Raw genomic sequence first — 15,750 nt, forward strand, 5'->3', positions numbered from 1 at the left:
GAACATGAACTCCCTAAAGGGAAAGATCTTTCCTGACATTTTCTTTTTTTTTTTTTCAAATTAAGGCATCATTGATATACAATTTTATGAAAGTTTCACATGAGCAACACTGTGGTTTCAACATTCACCCATAATATCAAGTCACTCTCCACCCCATTGCAATCACTGTCCATCAGCATAGTAATATTCTGTATAGTCATTTCTTGTCTTCTCTGTGCTATACTGTCTTCCCTGTGACCTACCTATATTGTGAGTGCTAATTATAATGCTCCTTGATCTTCTTCTCTATCCCTCTATACCCACCATCCCTAACCCCTTCCCTTTGGTGACCACTAGTTCCTTCTTGGACTCTGTGAGTCTACTCACCTGCTTTGCTTCTTCAGTGTTGCTTTGTTATACTCAACAAATGAGTAAAATCATTTGGTATGTGTCTTTCTCCACCTGGCTTATTTCACTGAGAATAATACCCTCTAGTTTCATCCATGTTGTTGTAAATGGCAGGATTTGTTTTCTTCTTGTGGCTGAATAATATTCCATTGTGTCTATTTACCACACACTCTTTATCCATTCATCTACCGAAGGACACTTAGGTTGCTCTCATATTTTGGCTATTGTAAATAGTGCTACAATAAACACAGGGGTGCATATGTTTTTTTGAATCTGGGATCTTGTTTTCTTTCGGTAAATTCCTAGGAGGAGAATTCCTGAGTCAAATGGTATTTCTATTATTAGTTTTAGTTTTTTTGTGGAACCTCCATGTTGCTTTCCATAATGGTTGAATTAATTTACATTCCCACCAGCAGTGTAGGAGGGCTCCCCTTTCACTGCATCCTCACCAGCATTTGTTGTTGCTTGTATTTTGAATGTTGTGCATCCTAACTGGTATGAGGTGATATTTCATTGTGGTTTTAATTTGCATTTCTCTGATGATTAGTGATGTGAATTATATTTTCATGTGCCTGTTAGCCGTCTGAATTTATTCTTTGGAGAAGTGTCTGGATGTATTTTTTAGTTCAGTTCCCTGCTATTTTGTTGAGGAATTTTTCATCTATGTTCATGAGGGATATTGGTCTGTGATTTTCTTTTTTTGTCATGCCTTTGCCTGGTTTGGGTATTAGAGTAATGCTGGCCTCATAGAATGAGTTTGTAAGTATTCCCTCCTCTTCTACTTTTTGGAAAACTTTAAGGAGTATGGGTATTAGGTCTTAACTAAATGTATGATAAAATTCAGTGGTGAAGCCATCTTGTCCAGGTGTTTTGTTCTTAGTTAGTGTTTTGATTACCAATTCAATTTCATTGCTGGTGATTGGTCTGTTCAGATTTTCTGTTTCTTCTTGGGTCAGTCTTAGAAGGTTGAATTTTTATAGAAAATTGTCCATTTCTTCCAGGTTATCTGGTTTATTAGCATATAATTTTTCATAGTATTCTCCAGTAATTCCTTGTATTTCTGTGGTGTCTATAGTGAATTTTTCTTTCTCATTTCTGATTCTGTTTATATGTGTACACTCTCTTTCTTTCTTGAAAGTCTTGCTAGAGGTTTATCTAAATTATTTTCTTGAAGAACCAGCTCCTGGATTCATTGATTCTTTCTATTGCTTTATTCTTCTCAATTTTATTTATTTATGCTCTGATCTTTATTATTCCCTCCTTCTACTGACTTTTGGCCTCACTTGTTGTTCTTTTCTGGTCTCCTTAATTGTGAGTTTAGATTGTTCATTTGGGATTATTCTTGTGTCTTGAGGCAAGCCTGTATTGCAATATACTTTGCTCTTAGAATTTCCTTCACTGCATCTCACAGGTTTTGGGGTGTTGAGTTGTTGTTTTAATTTGTCTCCATATATTGCTTGATCTCTGTTTTTATTTGGTCATTGATCCATGATTATTTAGTAGCATGTTTTAAGCCTCTACTTGTTTGTGGACTTTTTTGTTTTCTTTGCCTAATTTATTTCTAGTTTCATACCTTTGTGGTCTGAGAAGCTGACTGGCACAATTTCAATGTTTTTTAATTTGCTGAAGCTCTTTTTGTGGCCTAGTATGTGATCTATTCTGGAATATGTTTCATGTACACTTGAGAAGAATGTGTATCCTGAAGCTTTTGGGTGGAGTGTTCTGTATATGTCTGTTAGGTTCATCTGTTCTAATGCATTGTTCAATGCCTCTGTCTCCTTATTTTCTGTCTGGTTGATCTGTCTTTTGGAGTGAGTGGTGTGTTAAAGTCTCCTAAAATGAATGCATTGAATTCTATTTCCCCCTTTAATTTTGTTAGTATTTTTTCACATATGTATGTGCTCCTGTGTTTGGTGCATAGATATTTATAATGCTTATATCCTCTGGTTTGACTGACCACTTTATCATTACATCATTTATCCTTCTTTGTCTCTTGTTACTTTCTTTGTTTTAAAGTCTATTTTGTCTTACACAAGTCCTGAAACTCCTGCTTTTTATCCCTATTATTTGCATTAAATATCTTTTTCCATCCCTTCACTTTCAGTCTGTGTATGACTTTGAGTTTGAAGTTAGTCTCTTGTAGTCAACACATAAATGTGTCTTCTTTTTTTATCCATTCTCTAACATGATGTCCTTAGATTGGTGTACTCATTCCATTTACACTTAGGGTGACTGTTGATAGATATGTCCTTATTGCCATTGCAGGCTTTAGATTTGTGGTTACCAAAGAATCAAGGGCAGCTTCCTTACTATCTAACAGTCTAACTTAACTCATTTGTTATGCTATTTCAAACACAATATGAAGGTTCTTTTCTTTTTTCTTCCTTCATCCTCCTTTACTGTTTGTATGTTAGGTGTCATATCCTGAACTCTTTGTGTATCCCTAGACTGAGTTTGTGGGTAGTTTATTTAATTGCATTTGCTTATTAATTAATTGGTCTACTTTCTTTACTGTGACTTTATTTTCTCCCATGACAGCTATTTAGCCCTAGGTTCATTTCCATCTAGAGCAGTCCCTTTAAAGTACACTGTAGAGATGGTTTGTGGAGGTAAATTCCCTCAACTTCTGCTTACCTGGAAATTGTTTAGTCCCTGCTTCAAATTTAAATGATAATCTTATCAGATATTGTTGGTTGGAGGCTTTTCTGTTTCATTGCATTAAATATATCATGACACCCCCTTCTGGCCTGTGAGGTTTCTGTTGATTAATCTGATTAGCCTAATGGGTTTTCCTTTATATGTGATCTTTTTCTCTCTCTGGCTGCTTTTAATATTCTGTCCTTGTCCTTGATCATTGCCATCTTAATTATTATATGTCTTGGTGTTGTCTTCCTAGGGTCCCTTATGTTGGTAGATCTCTGATCTTCCATGACCTAAGAGTCAATTTCCTTCCCCAGATTCAGGAAGTTTTCAACAATGATTTCCTGAAAGAGAGTTTCTATACCTTTTCTCTCTCTTCTTCTTCTGTTATCTGTATAATGTGAATATTGTTCCATTTGGATTGGTTCCACAGTTCTCTTACTAGTCTTTCATTTCTAGAGATCCTTTTTTCTCTCTGTACTTCACCTTTGTTGCTTTCCTGTTCTTTAATTCCTGTTTCATTTACCATCTCCTCTACCTCATCTAATCTAATTTTAAATCCTTCCATTGTATGTTTTATTTCAGACACAGCATTTTTCAAAGTTTCTATCTCTTTCTTAAAGTCCTCCCATAGATCTTGAATATTTTTCTGTAGCTCTGTGAGCAGGTTTATGATTTTTATTTTAAAGTCATTATCAAGAATGTTGATAATTTCAGTTTCACTTAGCCTCTTTCTGGCATCTTTTACTGTGCTTTTGTTTGGGCAAAATTTTTTTGCCATTTAATTTTTCTTGTGTTTCCTATGGATTAATAACTTTGTGTAGGCAGTGCCCTCTAGTGCCCAGAAGCTTTAAACTCTCTGGAGCTGCCAAACTTCTGGAGCAATTGTAGGGATCGCAGGTGAGTAGTACCGGTACCTGCTGGGAGGAAAGTGCTCTTTCCTTCTTCCCAGCTGCATGCAGTGTTTGTCTCCATTGCCAGGTCTAGTGGTCCAAAGTGGAGGGAGGGGCCTCTGAGTTACACCCCTGTAGCTGCCATAAGCAGGACCACCCTGCAGTTGGCCTGGAACAATGGTGAGGACAGCAGGTGTGCCGACCGGTGCCTGTCTGGGAGAAGGAGCAGCAGGCTGCATATTGCAGTGGCAGACCTCAGGGATGTGCTGCCAGCCAGGGGGATAGAGTGTCTCTATCCTTATAGTCCTTATAGTTTCCAACCTGCTGGACTGAGTGTGCTGGAAGAATTTGTTCATCTGCCTTTTCTTGTGAGCTGCAAGCTCTGTGTAATCTTTGCCCCTTTATCGTCTTTCTCACTGTTGGGAAGTCTTTCAAAATGCCCACCTTTCTTTTGTCTCAGAGCAGCTGGTTGTGTGTACCTGTTCTCCACAAGTGGCTGGAATCTCAGTCTCTCTGAGTATTCTGCTTGTCTTTGCTTTCCAACCCCTCTAATCTCCAGAGCACCATGTAATGTGGGTTCATGCTCCTGGATCAAATCTTCAGCTGTGGGTGTTTAGTAATTCTGGGCTTCTACTCCATCCCCACTCGGTTTCTATTCCTCCCACCTATGTGGGGGGTGGGGGAGAGGACTCGGGTCCCACTGGATCATGGCTTTCCTAATTTAATATTTTTGTATGGGGTCTTCTCTTTTTCCCAGACATAGGCAGCCTATTCTGCAGTCTTCAAGTCACTCTTTCACGATTAGTTGTATTTTCGTGTTATATGTGGTTTTGGGAGGAAGTTTCTGTCTCACTTCTCACACTGACATCTTATTCCCATCCTCCTCACCTTTTCTTTACCAAGGTATCTGAGTACCTACATGGTACCTAGAACAAACTAAGTGCTTAAAAATATTTGTTAAATAGACACATTAGTGATGCCTAACTTTGGATTACATTACAAGAAATTTGGATTTCATTTAGAGTGCATTTTGAGAAAATATTTTATATTAGCTCTTCCCCCAAGGTGTTCCAAAATATTATTAAGGAATCCAATTAAGGACTTTAAAGACTGACCAGAACTGAGTAATGTCAGCTCTGTTTTTGGTGACATGCAGCTGGCCCAACAGGAAAATTGTAGTATTTATGTTGTCCTTATCCAATTTGCTTTTGAAAGAGTGAAACTGAATTTGATCATTCAATTTACACAACTGTCATTTTCTTTTACATTCAGAGAAGTCCTGTAGACATTGGTTATACAAAAATAAGAGGTCTGTTCTTGACCTCAAGGAGTCTTTTGTCTCACATGACTACTTTTTTTCAAAGATCTCCTTGACTTCTTTATCTATTTCATTATCAATAAACATAGAGGTAAAATGAACACTCTATAAAACATTTATATCTATAGATTACATACACCTCTATGAGAAATGAATAAAATAAGTATAATTAAGACTTGATCTGGCATTGATAGTGCCAAAAAATAATAATCATTTTTTGGATAACATTCACCAACTTAATTTTTCCTTAACTTTAGCATCTGAGCAATTTAGTTGTTTGAAGTTTCAGAGTTACTATAATTGGAAAGTCCAGAAGTGACAGGTGGTAGATGGAGGCCCAGATTATGCATTCAAGTAAGCTCTCACAGTTTGCATTTTAATGTTGTCTCAAAATGCAGTTATATAAGCATTATTTTATTTGTGTATATTATAAGTGCTTATTTATTAAATATAAATATTTAAAATATATTAAAACTTTATAACAATCTTGTGGAACTTGTGACATTTTTAATATACTAGGTGTGAGCGATTGAGTTATTGGTACCTATTCTCCATTCTCCTGTATTTCTGTGCCCTTAACATAGCCTCATGGTGAGGAGGGTAATCTGCCCTTGATCTTAGTTATTTGACTTGCTTTGACCAGTGGAATTTTAAGCAGAGGCTTGAAATATGCCTGCTTTGGGAGGCTTGCCTTCTTGTTCTTCTACCATTGCCAAAATAGGAACATATCCTGGTTAGGCATTGTTTTATTTCATTCAGGCTGCTATAAACAAAAGACCATATTTTGGATGGTTTAAACAACAACTATTTATTTCTAAGAATTCTCTGTACTCAGCAATATTGCAGAGAGCAAATCTGCCCCTCAACACAGGGTCAGCATGGTGTTAAATGACCAATACCCGGAGACCTGGGCTTTTAGGATTAAAATCTGGATGCAATTTTTGAGTTCTTTCACCTTCACTCCATATTCAATGTCATGTATTTATCGTTCTTCTTTCGCAGTACTTTTATAAATCACCATATAAAATTTCAAAGATTAGTTAAGAGTTTCCACTCAGGAGTCCTGTGTATCCTTGTATCCTGTGAATCTCTTTTTTAAGAATATATTGAGGTTTTCTTCTCTCAAAACAATCTGAATGCATGCCCTATACACTAGACAATAGCTCTTGCTTGTAATTTCTCTTTCCATCCTATAACCATTTCAACATCTTCTGCTGCTTAAATTATTAAATCTCAACTCTTTCAAAACAAAGTCATATTATTTTAGTTATTTCTGTATCTCAGACAATACATTAAGCATTTTTCTATACCCGCTATGAACAGGGTGTTATGCTAGTTTTTTTGGTGAGTGCCAGAGTATATGAGACATCGTCCTTGACTTCATGCATTTACACTTAAGTTGCAGAGACAAATCACAGTTAAAAAAACAGGACAAGGTGGTATAAGATAGGAATCTCCTGAATGGGATGGCAAAATGGTCCTCTTTTTGCTGCATGACTGGTCTATATTGATTATGTTACAATTACATTTAGAGATAATCTTTCCAGTAATATTGATGTTGAATGTGCACAAGTAGAAAGGAAATCATTTAAATTTAGAATGCTGCCCATTTAACTATATAAAATTGTGGCAAAATAGAATTCAGAACATGCTGAAATATAAAGACACATTTGCTTATATTAGTTCTATTCGATGAAACAGATTGACTAAAAAAAAGGAATCTTTGTTCTTCATCAGTGTAACTGATATTTGTAGGAACTTGTACTTTTTAATATATAGTATCTACTAGTAAAATGGGAATAATGAAATTCACTATTTACATAAACAGTGTTTTAAAATCATTTTAATGTTTATAAAGTAATTTAATAAAAATATTAGTCCATTAGTTCTGTAAAAAAAATACTAGTTAAATGCTTTGATCATGGATTTTTTATTAAAACACTATTTAAAATCAAAATAATTACTCTTTTAGTGAGCCTTATAATTCAAGAGTGTTTCTTTCACATGTGACTACTATGTGGCTCTATGGTGAGTGGGCACAATTCCACATTATATCTCATCATTCATTTTTTTCTCATTGTTTTACACAGTCATTAAATTTACTCCAACATTTTTGTGTATAACTAAGAAGCCCAATGAGCCAGAACAGATTCTAAGACCTTGCTGCCCCTTCAACTGAGAAGTCAGTGTTTGACACTATTTCCTCAAGGAAATAATCAACATATTTGCAAAACAACAGAAGGCATCAAGTTTTATTGCTGGTCCCTGAATTACAATATTAAATTATGTGTTAAAAAGGTATTAGGCACACAGTCTTCTGGAATAACCATTATCATTACATCATATTGCTTTCCATTTGAATTAGCATAGAAATGAACAAAGATGGCCAACCACATAGCTGAGATGAGATTTGCCATCTTAAACATTTAGTTGCCTTGGAAGCAGATTGCATAAAATGCAAACTGATGTGCTTGGATGCTGATATTTGCTTGTTTGGGAGTTTAGGATTCTGAGTTAGGATAGCAGAGACACATACAGCAATTACATAATTTTTCCCAAAAAAACTTTGAAAACATATTCAAAAGATGCCAGGGAACAAAACAGGTGGAAAAAGTGGGCATCTTGGTTCAGTGGACAAGCACACAGGTATATGAAACAACATGGTACATTAACATAGCTGTATGTGAAGAGAAGGGCATGGAAAAATATAGAGCAAGCATTGTTGATGGGATGTTCTGTGGACAATGGGAACCTTTTGTAAGTATTCCCTTGTGGCAGCCATAAGATCTGGTCTGCATTATCAGGAGATAAGATCTGCAGCAGTGTGCGGATGGATGATGAAATTGAAGGGATAAGGTTAATTAGGAAGACAGAAGTATAGTCTCAGTGAAAGATGATGCAAGTTTAAACCAATACACAAATATTGGAGATGCAGAAGGAAGATCCTTACACAAGATCTTGTGCTTAGAATCTGTAGGACTTGGTAATGAAGAGAAAATGGTGGTAAAATGAGTAAGAGAATGAATCCAACAGAGACATCCAGATTCCTAGGCTTAGAAACATGGTGAACCAGTGGTAGTCACTGAGCTAAAGAGTAAAGGAGAGAAGCAGGCTAGTTTGAGGTATGTCTGCCTGACCTGCATGGGGGACATCCAGATAGCAACATCCAGTGACTAGTTCCTCAAAGGGGCCCAGCATTCTTGGCTTGAACTTACTGATTGAGGTATCATCAGCATATAGTAATTGACTTTCTAAGCGTGGCTGACATCATCAAGATTGTGCAAAGTGAAAGTGAAGTTGACTAAGAATAGGAACCTTAGATTCACCAACTTTTAAGAAGAACTTAAAATGAGTGAATCTACAAACATGACTTGGAAGAAATCATTAGAGAAGTAGGAAGAGGATGGAGGGAAATTGATAACTTAAAAGCGTGATGTTTCAGAGAAAGAGAGGGATATTAATGTCAAAGGCCACCAAATAAATATAAAGTGAGACAGATGTAATCCCCCGGAGTAATTAAAAAGTCGTTGATGAACTCTGTCAGAGATGTCTTATTGGATAGTTGGATAGGGGAGTCTGATTTCAGTGTGTTAAAACATAAGAAGAGAGACAGGAGAAAGAATGAGTGCAGTTTGTATTAATCTGACTAGGAAAGAAAAAGAAAACATACAACATAGTTTCTTAAAAAGTGATTTAGTATTGATGGATTTTTTTTTCTTCCTTCCATGTGGGAGAAAACTTGAATGTATTTTTAAGCTGAGGGAAAAACCGAGGAAAGAAAGAAAAGTAAAATTCAGAGGATAGAAGAACAGGAAATGTTAGGGAAAATCTAGAAAATTAGAACATACCAAGCTGTCAAGAAAATTAGAGAACTCAAGGTATAGCAACAGCATTTGTACTATCTCCCTTCAGACTCAGTTGTTTTGAGCTTCCTATATCTTCTCAGCGCTGGGAGGGATCAATTTATTTCACCAATTATTTCCTCCAACTCATTTCTTTCTTTCTTTTTTAACTTTGTTCGACCTTCCCTTTTTATTCAGCATCACACCTATCTGGGAACAATGATTGATCTTAAAACATTACAAAAAGCCATATCTAATTCTATCTGTAGAGAATTGCTTCCATATGGCCTTTTTCAAAAAGAAAAACAATCTAAATGAGGGTTTTTACTTTTGTGGCCATATTATTTTATTAATTTCATTAAAGAAAACCTGCATATTACCATCTCAGTTCTTCCTCTTACACAATTCTGGATGACAGGGTAGAAGGCATCCTCTCTTGCCTTTCGGGTTCTCTCCATTGTGTCTAGGTGCAGGAAAATGTGCACATGATTTCAGTATCCAGACCCCATCTGTGAACCTCAAACGATGCCAGAGCAGGGGCTGCAGTTGCACAGACTTCACAGAAGCCTCCAGATTCTCAAGGCCTTTATAAGCTGGGCATAACCTCTGTCTCTGCTAATGTGTGGGCTTGGGAGAACATTTCTTTCTTTATTCGTCCATGCTCTGGCTCTGCCCACATATATTTATTCAAGCCCACCCACTCCTTGTCCTCCACAGGAGAATTTCCAGTAACAATTCCTCTAGTCTTTGATCATTTTTTTAAAGGCAGTTTCTTCTGCTGCTTTTGCAAAGTGGTCTGACTAGTGGCATGGCATTTGGAGAACCCATATAGGAGAAATCAAACTGTTTCGACTGCTTTTATTTTCCATTTAATTGATCTGATGTTTAAGCAATCAGCCAAATTCTGTTAGGCAACTATGTTACAGAATTCCAGTGAGTGAGATGATGACAGAATTCCAAGTACCATAATTTTCTCAATGTTTTTTTTTATTGAGAATTTCTTTTATAGACAAGATAGCCATAATATAGAAAATTATTACCTAGAAAGAAAAAGGACACAGTTTAATAATTTCAAAAACATAAAAAGAAAGAAAAACTCTCTAAATACCATTTTTGAGAATTATATATCATTAATAAAATCTTTTCATGCATCAATAAAATTAATTAAAATCTTAATGCTGAGAAGAAAATTATATTCTTTCAATAATGGCTGAGTATTAATACTAGTAATATACAGCTTCATAATATCCTTCTTCTTCTAACCATAATATCCTTGTTTTAACCATATTACATTTTTTTTTTTTTTTTTTTTTTTTTTTTTTGAGAGGGCATCTCTCATATTTATTGATCAAATGGTTGTTAACAACAATAAAATTCAGTATAGGGGGGTCAATGCTCAATGTACAATCATTAATCCATCTCAAGCCTAATTCTCGTCAGTCTCCAATCTTCTGAAGCATAACGAACAAGTTCTTACATGGTGAACGAATTCTTACAGAGTGAATAAATTCTTACATGGTGAACAGTACAAGGGCAGTCATCACAGAAACTTTCGGTTTTGATCATGCAATATGACCTATAAACCATCAGGTCAAATATGAATATTCATTTGATTTTTGTACTTGATTTATATGTTGATCCCACATTTCTCCTATTATTATTATTATTTTTATTTTTAATAAAATGCTGAAGTGGTAGGTAGATGCAAGATAAAGGTAGAAAACATAGTTTAGTGCTGTAAGAAGGCAAATGTAGATGATCAGATGATCAGGTGTGTGCCTATGGACTAAGTATTAATCCAGGCTAGACAAGGGCAGCAAGACATCCACGGATGCAGAAGATTTCTCTCAAAGCAGGGGGGGTGAGGTTCTGAGCCTCACCTCTGTTGACCCCCAAATTCTCACCTGATGGCCCCCCTGCGACTGTGCCTGTCTTAGGTTGTTCCTCCCTTGAGGAATCTTACCCGTCTCTGGCTAACCAGTCATCTTCCGGGGCCATACAGGGAAATGTAAAGTTGGTAAGTGAGAGAGAAGCCATATTGTTTGCAAAGGTTAGCTTTTTACTTCTTTGCAGATTTATGCCCTGTGGCTTCTATGCCCAGCACTTGTCTCGAGGTATCTTTACCACCTGGAGGAATTATGATACTCGGTAAATTCGATATGAGGCACGAATTCTATTTAAAGTTTGTAATTAGGAAGGAAGAAGAAAAGCTATAGATGTAGCATATGAAGGAAACTTGGGAGGATTGATTATTTCTTTGACATATCTTCTTGTATAGTACCTTAAGTATGTATAGGTTTTAAACTACTAACTAATTTGCACACACATATTGACATAATAGGAATACGGTGACATAAACAAAGCAAATCTATAATTACCAGCCATCTCCAGTGAAGCCAAGAAAACCATTTAGGCACCCTAGGCATTTGTGAAAATTTATCTATGATATGATGGATATTTTCCAACTGTACTTGAACCATCAGACAAATTAAAGCAGCCCATTTCTGGGATCTGTTCACATCCCATATGTTCTTTTAACCATAGATAGTCTATAGTCATGAGATTTTGGGGTGCTACAACTTGCACCCCTCCCAACTCCTGGTTGAGTTCCAACAGTACAGATCCAGTCAAATTCGTTGTCTCACTGTATGCACATGCCAGCCTAGACATCTCCCTCCTCCTTCTTATGGCAAGTCCAGGAGACGGTGGGCTGGATGCAGCCACAACCACAGCATCGTCCGGATCCCTGTGGAGGCTTTTTGATGATCATCCCCCGGCACGAGTCCTCCAGAGAGTGCTGATGCCGGAAGCTCCTCCTCATATCGTATCTTAGTTCATTTTCTGGGTATCCAAGCTAGGCCTTGATCTTCTGCGTAGAGACAAACAGACCCTTTGCCCACACTTTGACATGCCCTCTATACCACTGTGCAGAACTCATTGGAGGTCAGCACACAGTAACTGCTTTTTTTTTTTTTTTTTTAATTAAGAGAAAGGAATATTATCAGAAAAGAGTACCTCCATAGCTGATCATCTGACACCCTTTAAGTGATCAACATTAAGGATATTTAAAGCATGCGTTGATCTTTGATTTACCAATAGTTTTATCCTGTTAAGGAGTAATCCCCCTTTTCTTTCTTTCTTTCTTTTTTTTTTTTTTTTTTTTAAATTTTTAATCTACACTTACCTGAAGAATACTATGTTTACTATGCTCTCCCCTATATCAGGTCCCCCCTAACAACCACATTACGGTTACTGTCCATCAGCTTAGCAAAATGTTGTAGAGTCACTACTTGTCCTCTCTGTGTTGTGCAGCCCACCCTCCCCTTTCTCCCTCCCCCCCATGCATGCTAATCTTAATACCCCCCTTCTTCTTCCCCCCCCTTATCCCTCCCTGCCCACCCATCCTCCCCAGTTCCTTTCCCTTTGGTACCTGTTAGTCCATTTTTGGGTTCTGTAATTCTGCTGCTGTTTTGTTCCTTCAGTTTTTCCTTTGTTCCTATACTCCTCAGATGAGTGAAATCATTTGGTATTTCTCTTTCTCCGCTTGGCTTATTTCACTGAGCATAATACTCTCCAGCTCCATCCAAGTTGCTGCAAATGGTTGGATTTTTCCACTTCTTATGGCTGAGTAGTATTCCATTGTGTATATGTACCACATCTTCTTTATCCATTCATCTACAGATGGACATTTAGGTTGCTTCCAATTCTTGGCTATTGTAAATAGTGCTGCGATAAACATAGGAGTGCATCTGTCTTTCTCAAACTTGATTGCTGTGTTCTTAGGGTAAATTCCTAGGAGTGGAATTCCTGGGTCAAATGGTAGGTCTGTTTTGAGCATTTTGATGCACCTCCATACTGCTTTCCACAATGGTTGAACTAATTTACATTCCCACCAGCAGTGTAGGAGGGTTCCCCTTTCTCCACAGCCTCGCCAACATTTGTTGTTGTTTGTCTTTTGGATGGCAGCTATCCTTACTGGTGTGAGGTGATACCTCATTGTAGTTTTAATTTGCATTTCTCTGATAATTAGCGATGTGGAGCATCTTTTCATGTGTCTCTTGGCCATCTGTATTTCTTTTTTGGAGAACTTTCTGTTCAGTTCCTCTGCCCATTTTTTAATTGGGTTATTTGTTTTTTGTTTGTTGAGGCGTGTGAGCTCTTTATATATTCTGGACGTCAAGCCTTTATCAGATCTGTCATTTTCAAATATATTCTCCCATACTGTAGGGTTCCTTTTTGTTCTATTGATGGTGTCTTTCGCTGTACAGAAGCTTTTCAGCTTAATGTAGTCCCACTTGCTCATTTTTGCTGTTGTTTTCCTTGCCCGGGGAGATATGTTCAAGAAGAGATCACTCATGTTTATGTCTAAGAGGTTTTTGCCTATGTTTTTTTCCAAGAGTTTAATGGTTTCGTGACTTACATTCAGGTCTTTGATCCATTTTGAGTTTACCTTTGTATATGGGGTTAGACAATGGTCCAGTTTCATTCTCCTACATGTAGCTGTCCAGTTTTGCCAGCACCATCTGTTGAAGAGACTGTCATTTTGCCATTGTATGTCCATGGCTCCTTTATCAAATATTAATTGACCATATATGTTTGGGTTAATTTCTGGGGTCTCTAATCTGTTCCACTGGTCTGTGGCTCTGTTCTTGTGCCAGTACCAAATTGTCTTGATTACTATGGCTTTGTAGTAGAGCTTGAAGTTGGGGAGTGAGATCCCCCCTACTTTATTCTTCTTTTTCAGGATTGCTTTGGCTATTCGGGGTCTTTGGTGTTTCCATATGAATTTTTGAATTATTTGTTCCAATTCATTGAAGAATGTTGCTGGTAATTTGAGAGGGATTGCATCAAATTTGTATATTGCTTTCGGCAGGATGGCCATTTTGACGATATTAATTCTTCCTAGCCATGAGCATGGGATGAGTTTCCATTTATTAGTGTCCCCTTTAATTTCTCTTAAGAGTGACTTGTAGTTTTCAGAGTATAAGTCTTTCACTTCCTTGGTTAGGTTTATTCCTAGGTATTTTATTCTTTTTGATGCAATGGTGAATGGAATTGTTTTCCTGATTTCTCTTTCTATTGATTCGTTGTTAGTGTATAGGAAAGCTACAGATTTCTGTGTGTTGATTTTGTATCCTGCAACTTTGCTGTATTCCGATATCAGTTCTAGTAGTTTTGGAGTGGAGTCTTTAGGGTTTTTTATGTACAGTATCATATCATCTGCAAATAGTGACAGTTTAACTTCTTCTTTACCAATCTGGATTCCTTGTATTTCTTTGTTTTGTCTGATTGCCGTGGCTAGGACCTCCAGTACTATGTTAAATAACAGTGGGGAGAGTGGGCATCCCTGTCTGGTTCCCGATCTCAGTGGAAATGCTTTTAGCTTCTCGCTGTTCAGTATAATGCTGGCTGTGGGTTTATCATATATGGCCTTTATTATGTTGAGGTACTTGCCCTCTATTCCCATTTTGCTGAGAGTTTTTATCATGAATGGATGTTGAATTTTGTCAAATGCTTTTTCAGCATCTATGGAGATGATCATGTGGTTTTTGTCTTTCTTTTTGTTGATGTGGTGGATGATGTTGATGGATTTTCGAATGTTGTACCATCCTTGCATCCCTGGGATGAACCCCACTTGGTCATGGTGTATGATCCTTTTGATATACTGTTGAATTCTGTTTGCTAATATTTTATTGAGTATTTTTGCATCTACGTTCATCAGGGATATTGGTCTGTAATTTTCTTTTTTGGTGGGGTCTTTGCCTGGTTTTGGTATTAGGGTGATGTTGGCTTCATAGAATGAGTTTGGGAGTATTCCCTCTTCTTCTATTTTGTGGAACACTTTAAGGAGAATGGGTATTATGTCTTCTCTGTGTGTCTGATAAAATTCCGAGGTAAATCCGTCCGGCCCCGGGGTTTTGTTCTTGGGTAGTTTTTTGATTACTGTTTCAATTTCTTTGCTTGTAATTGGTTTGTTTAACTTTTGTGTTTCTTCCTTGGTCAGTCTTGGGAGGTTGTATTTTTCTAGGAAGTTGTCCATTTCTTCTAGGTTTTCCAGCTTGTTGGCATATAGGTTTTCATAGTAGTCTTTAATAATTCTTTGTATTTCTGTGGAGTCTGTCGTGATTTTTCCATTCTCATTTCTGATTATGTTGATTTGTGTTGACTCTCTTTTTCTCTTAATAAGTTGGGCTAGAGGCTTATCTATTTTGTTTATTTTCTCAAAGAACCAGCTCTTGGTTTCGTTGATTTTTGCTATTGTTTTATTCTTCTCAATTTTGTTTATTTCTTCTCTGATCTTTATTATGTCCCTCCTTCTGCTGACTTTAGGCCTCATTTGTTCTTCTTTTTCCAGTTTTAATAATTGTGATGTTAGACTATTCATTTGGGATTGTTCTTCCTTCTTCAAGTGTGCCTGGATTGCTATATACTTTCCTCTTAAGACTGCTTTCGCTGCATCCCACAGAAGTTGGGGCTTAGTGTTGTTGTTGTCATTTGTTTCTATATATTCCTTGATCTCTATTTTGATTTGTTCATTGATCCATTGATTATTTAGTAGCATGTTGTTAAGCCTCCATGTGTTTGTGAGCCTTTTTGTTTTCTTTGTAGAATTTATTTCTACTTTCATACCTTTGTGGTCTGAAAAATTGGTTGGTAGAATTTCAATATT

Source organism: Manis javanica, chromosome 3, assembly GCF_040802235.1.
Source record: "Manis javanica isolate MJ-LG chromosome 3, MJ_LKY, whole genome shotgun sequence".
NCBI lineage: Eukaryota > Metazoa > Chordata > Mammalia > Pholidota > Manidae > Manis > Manis javanica.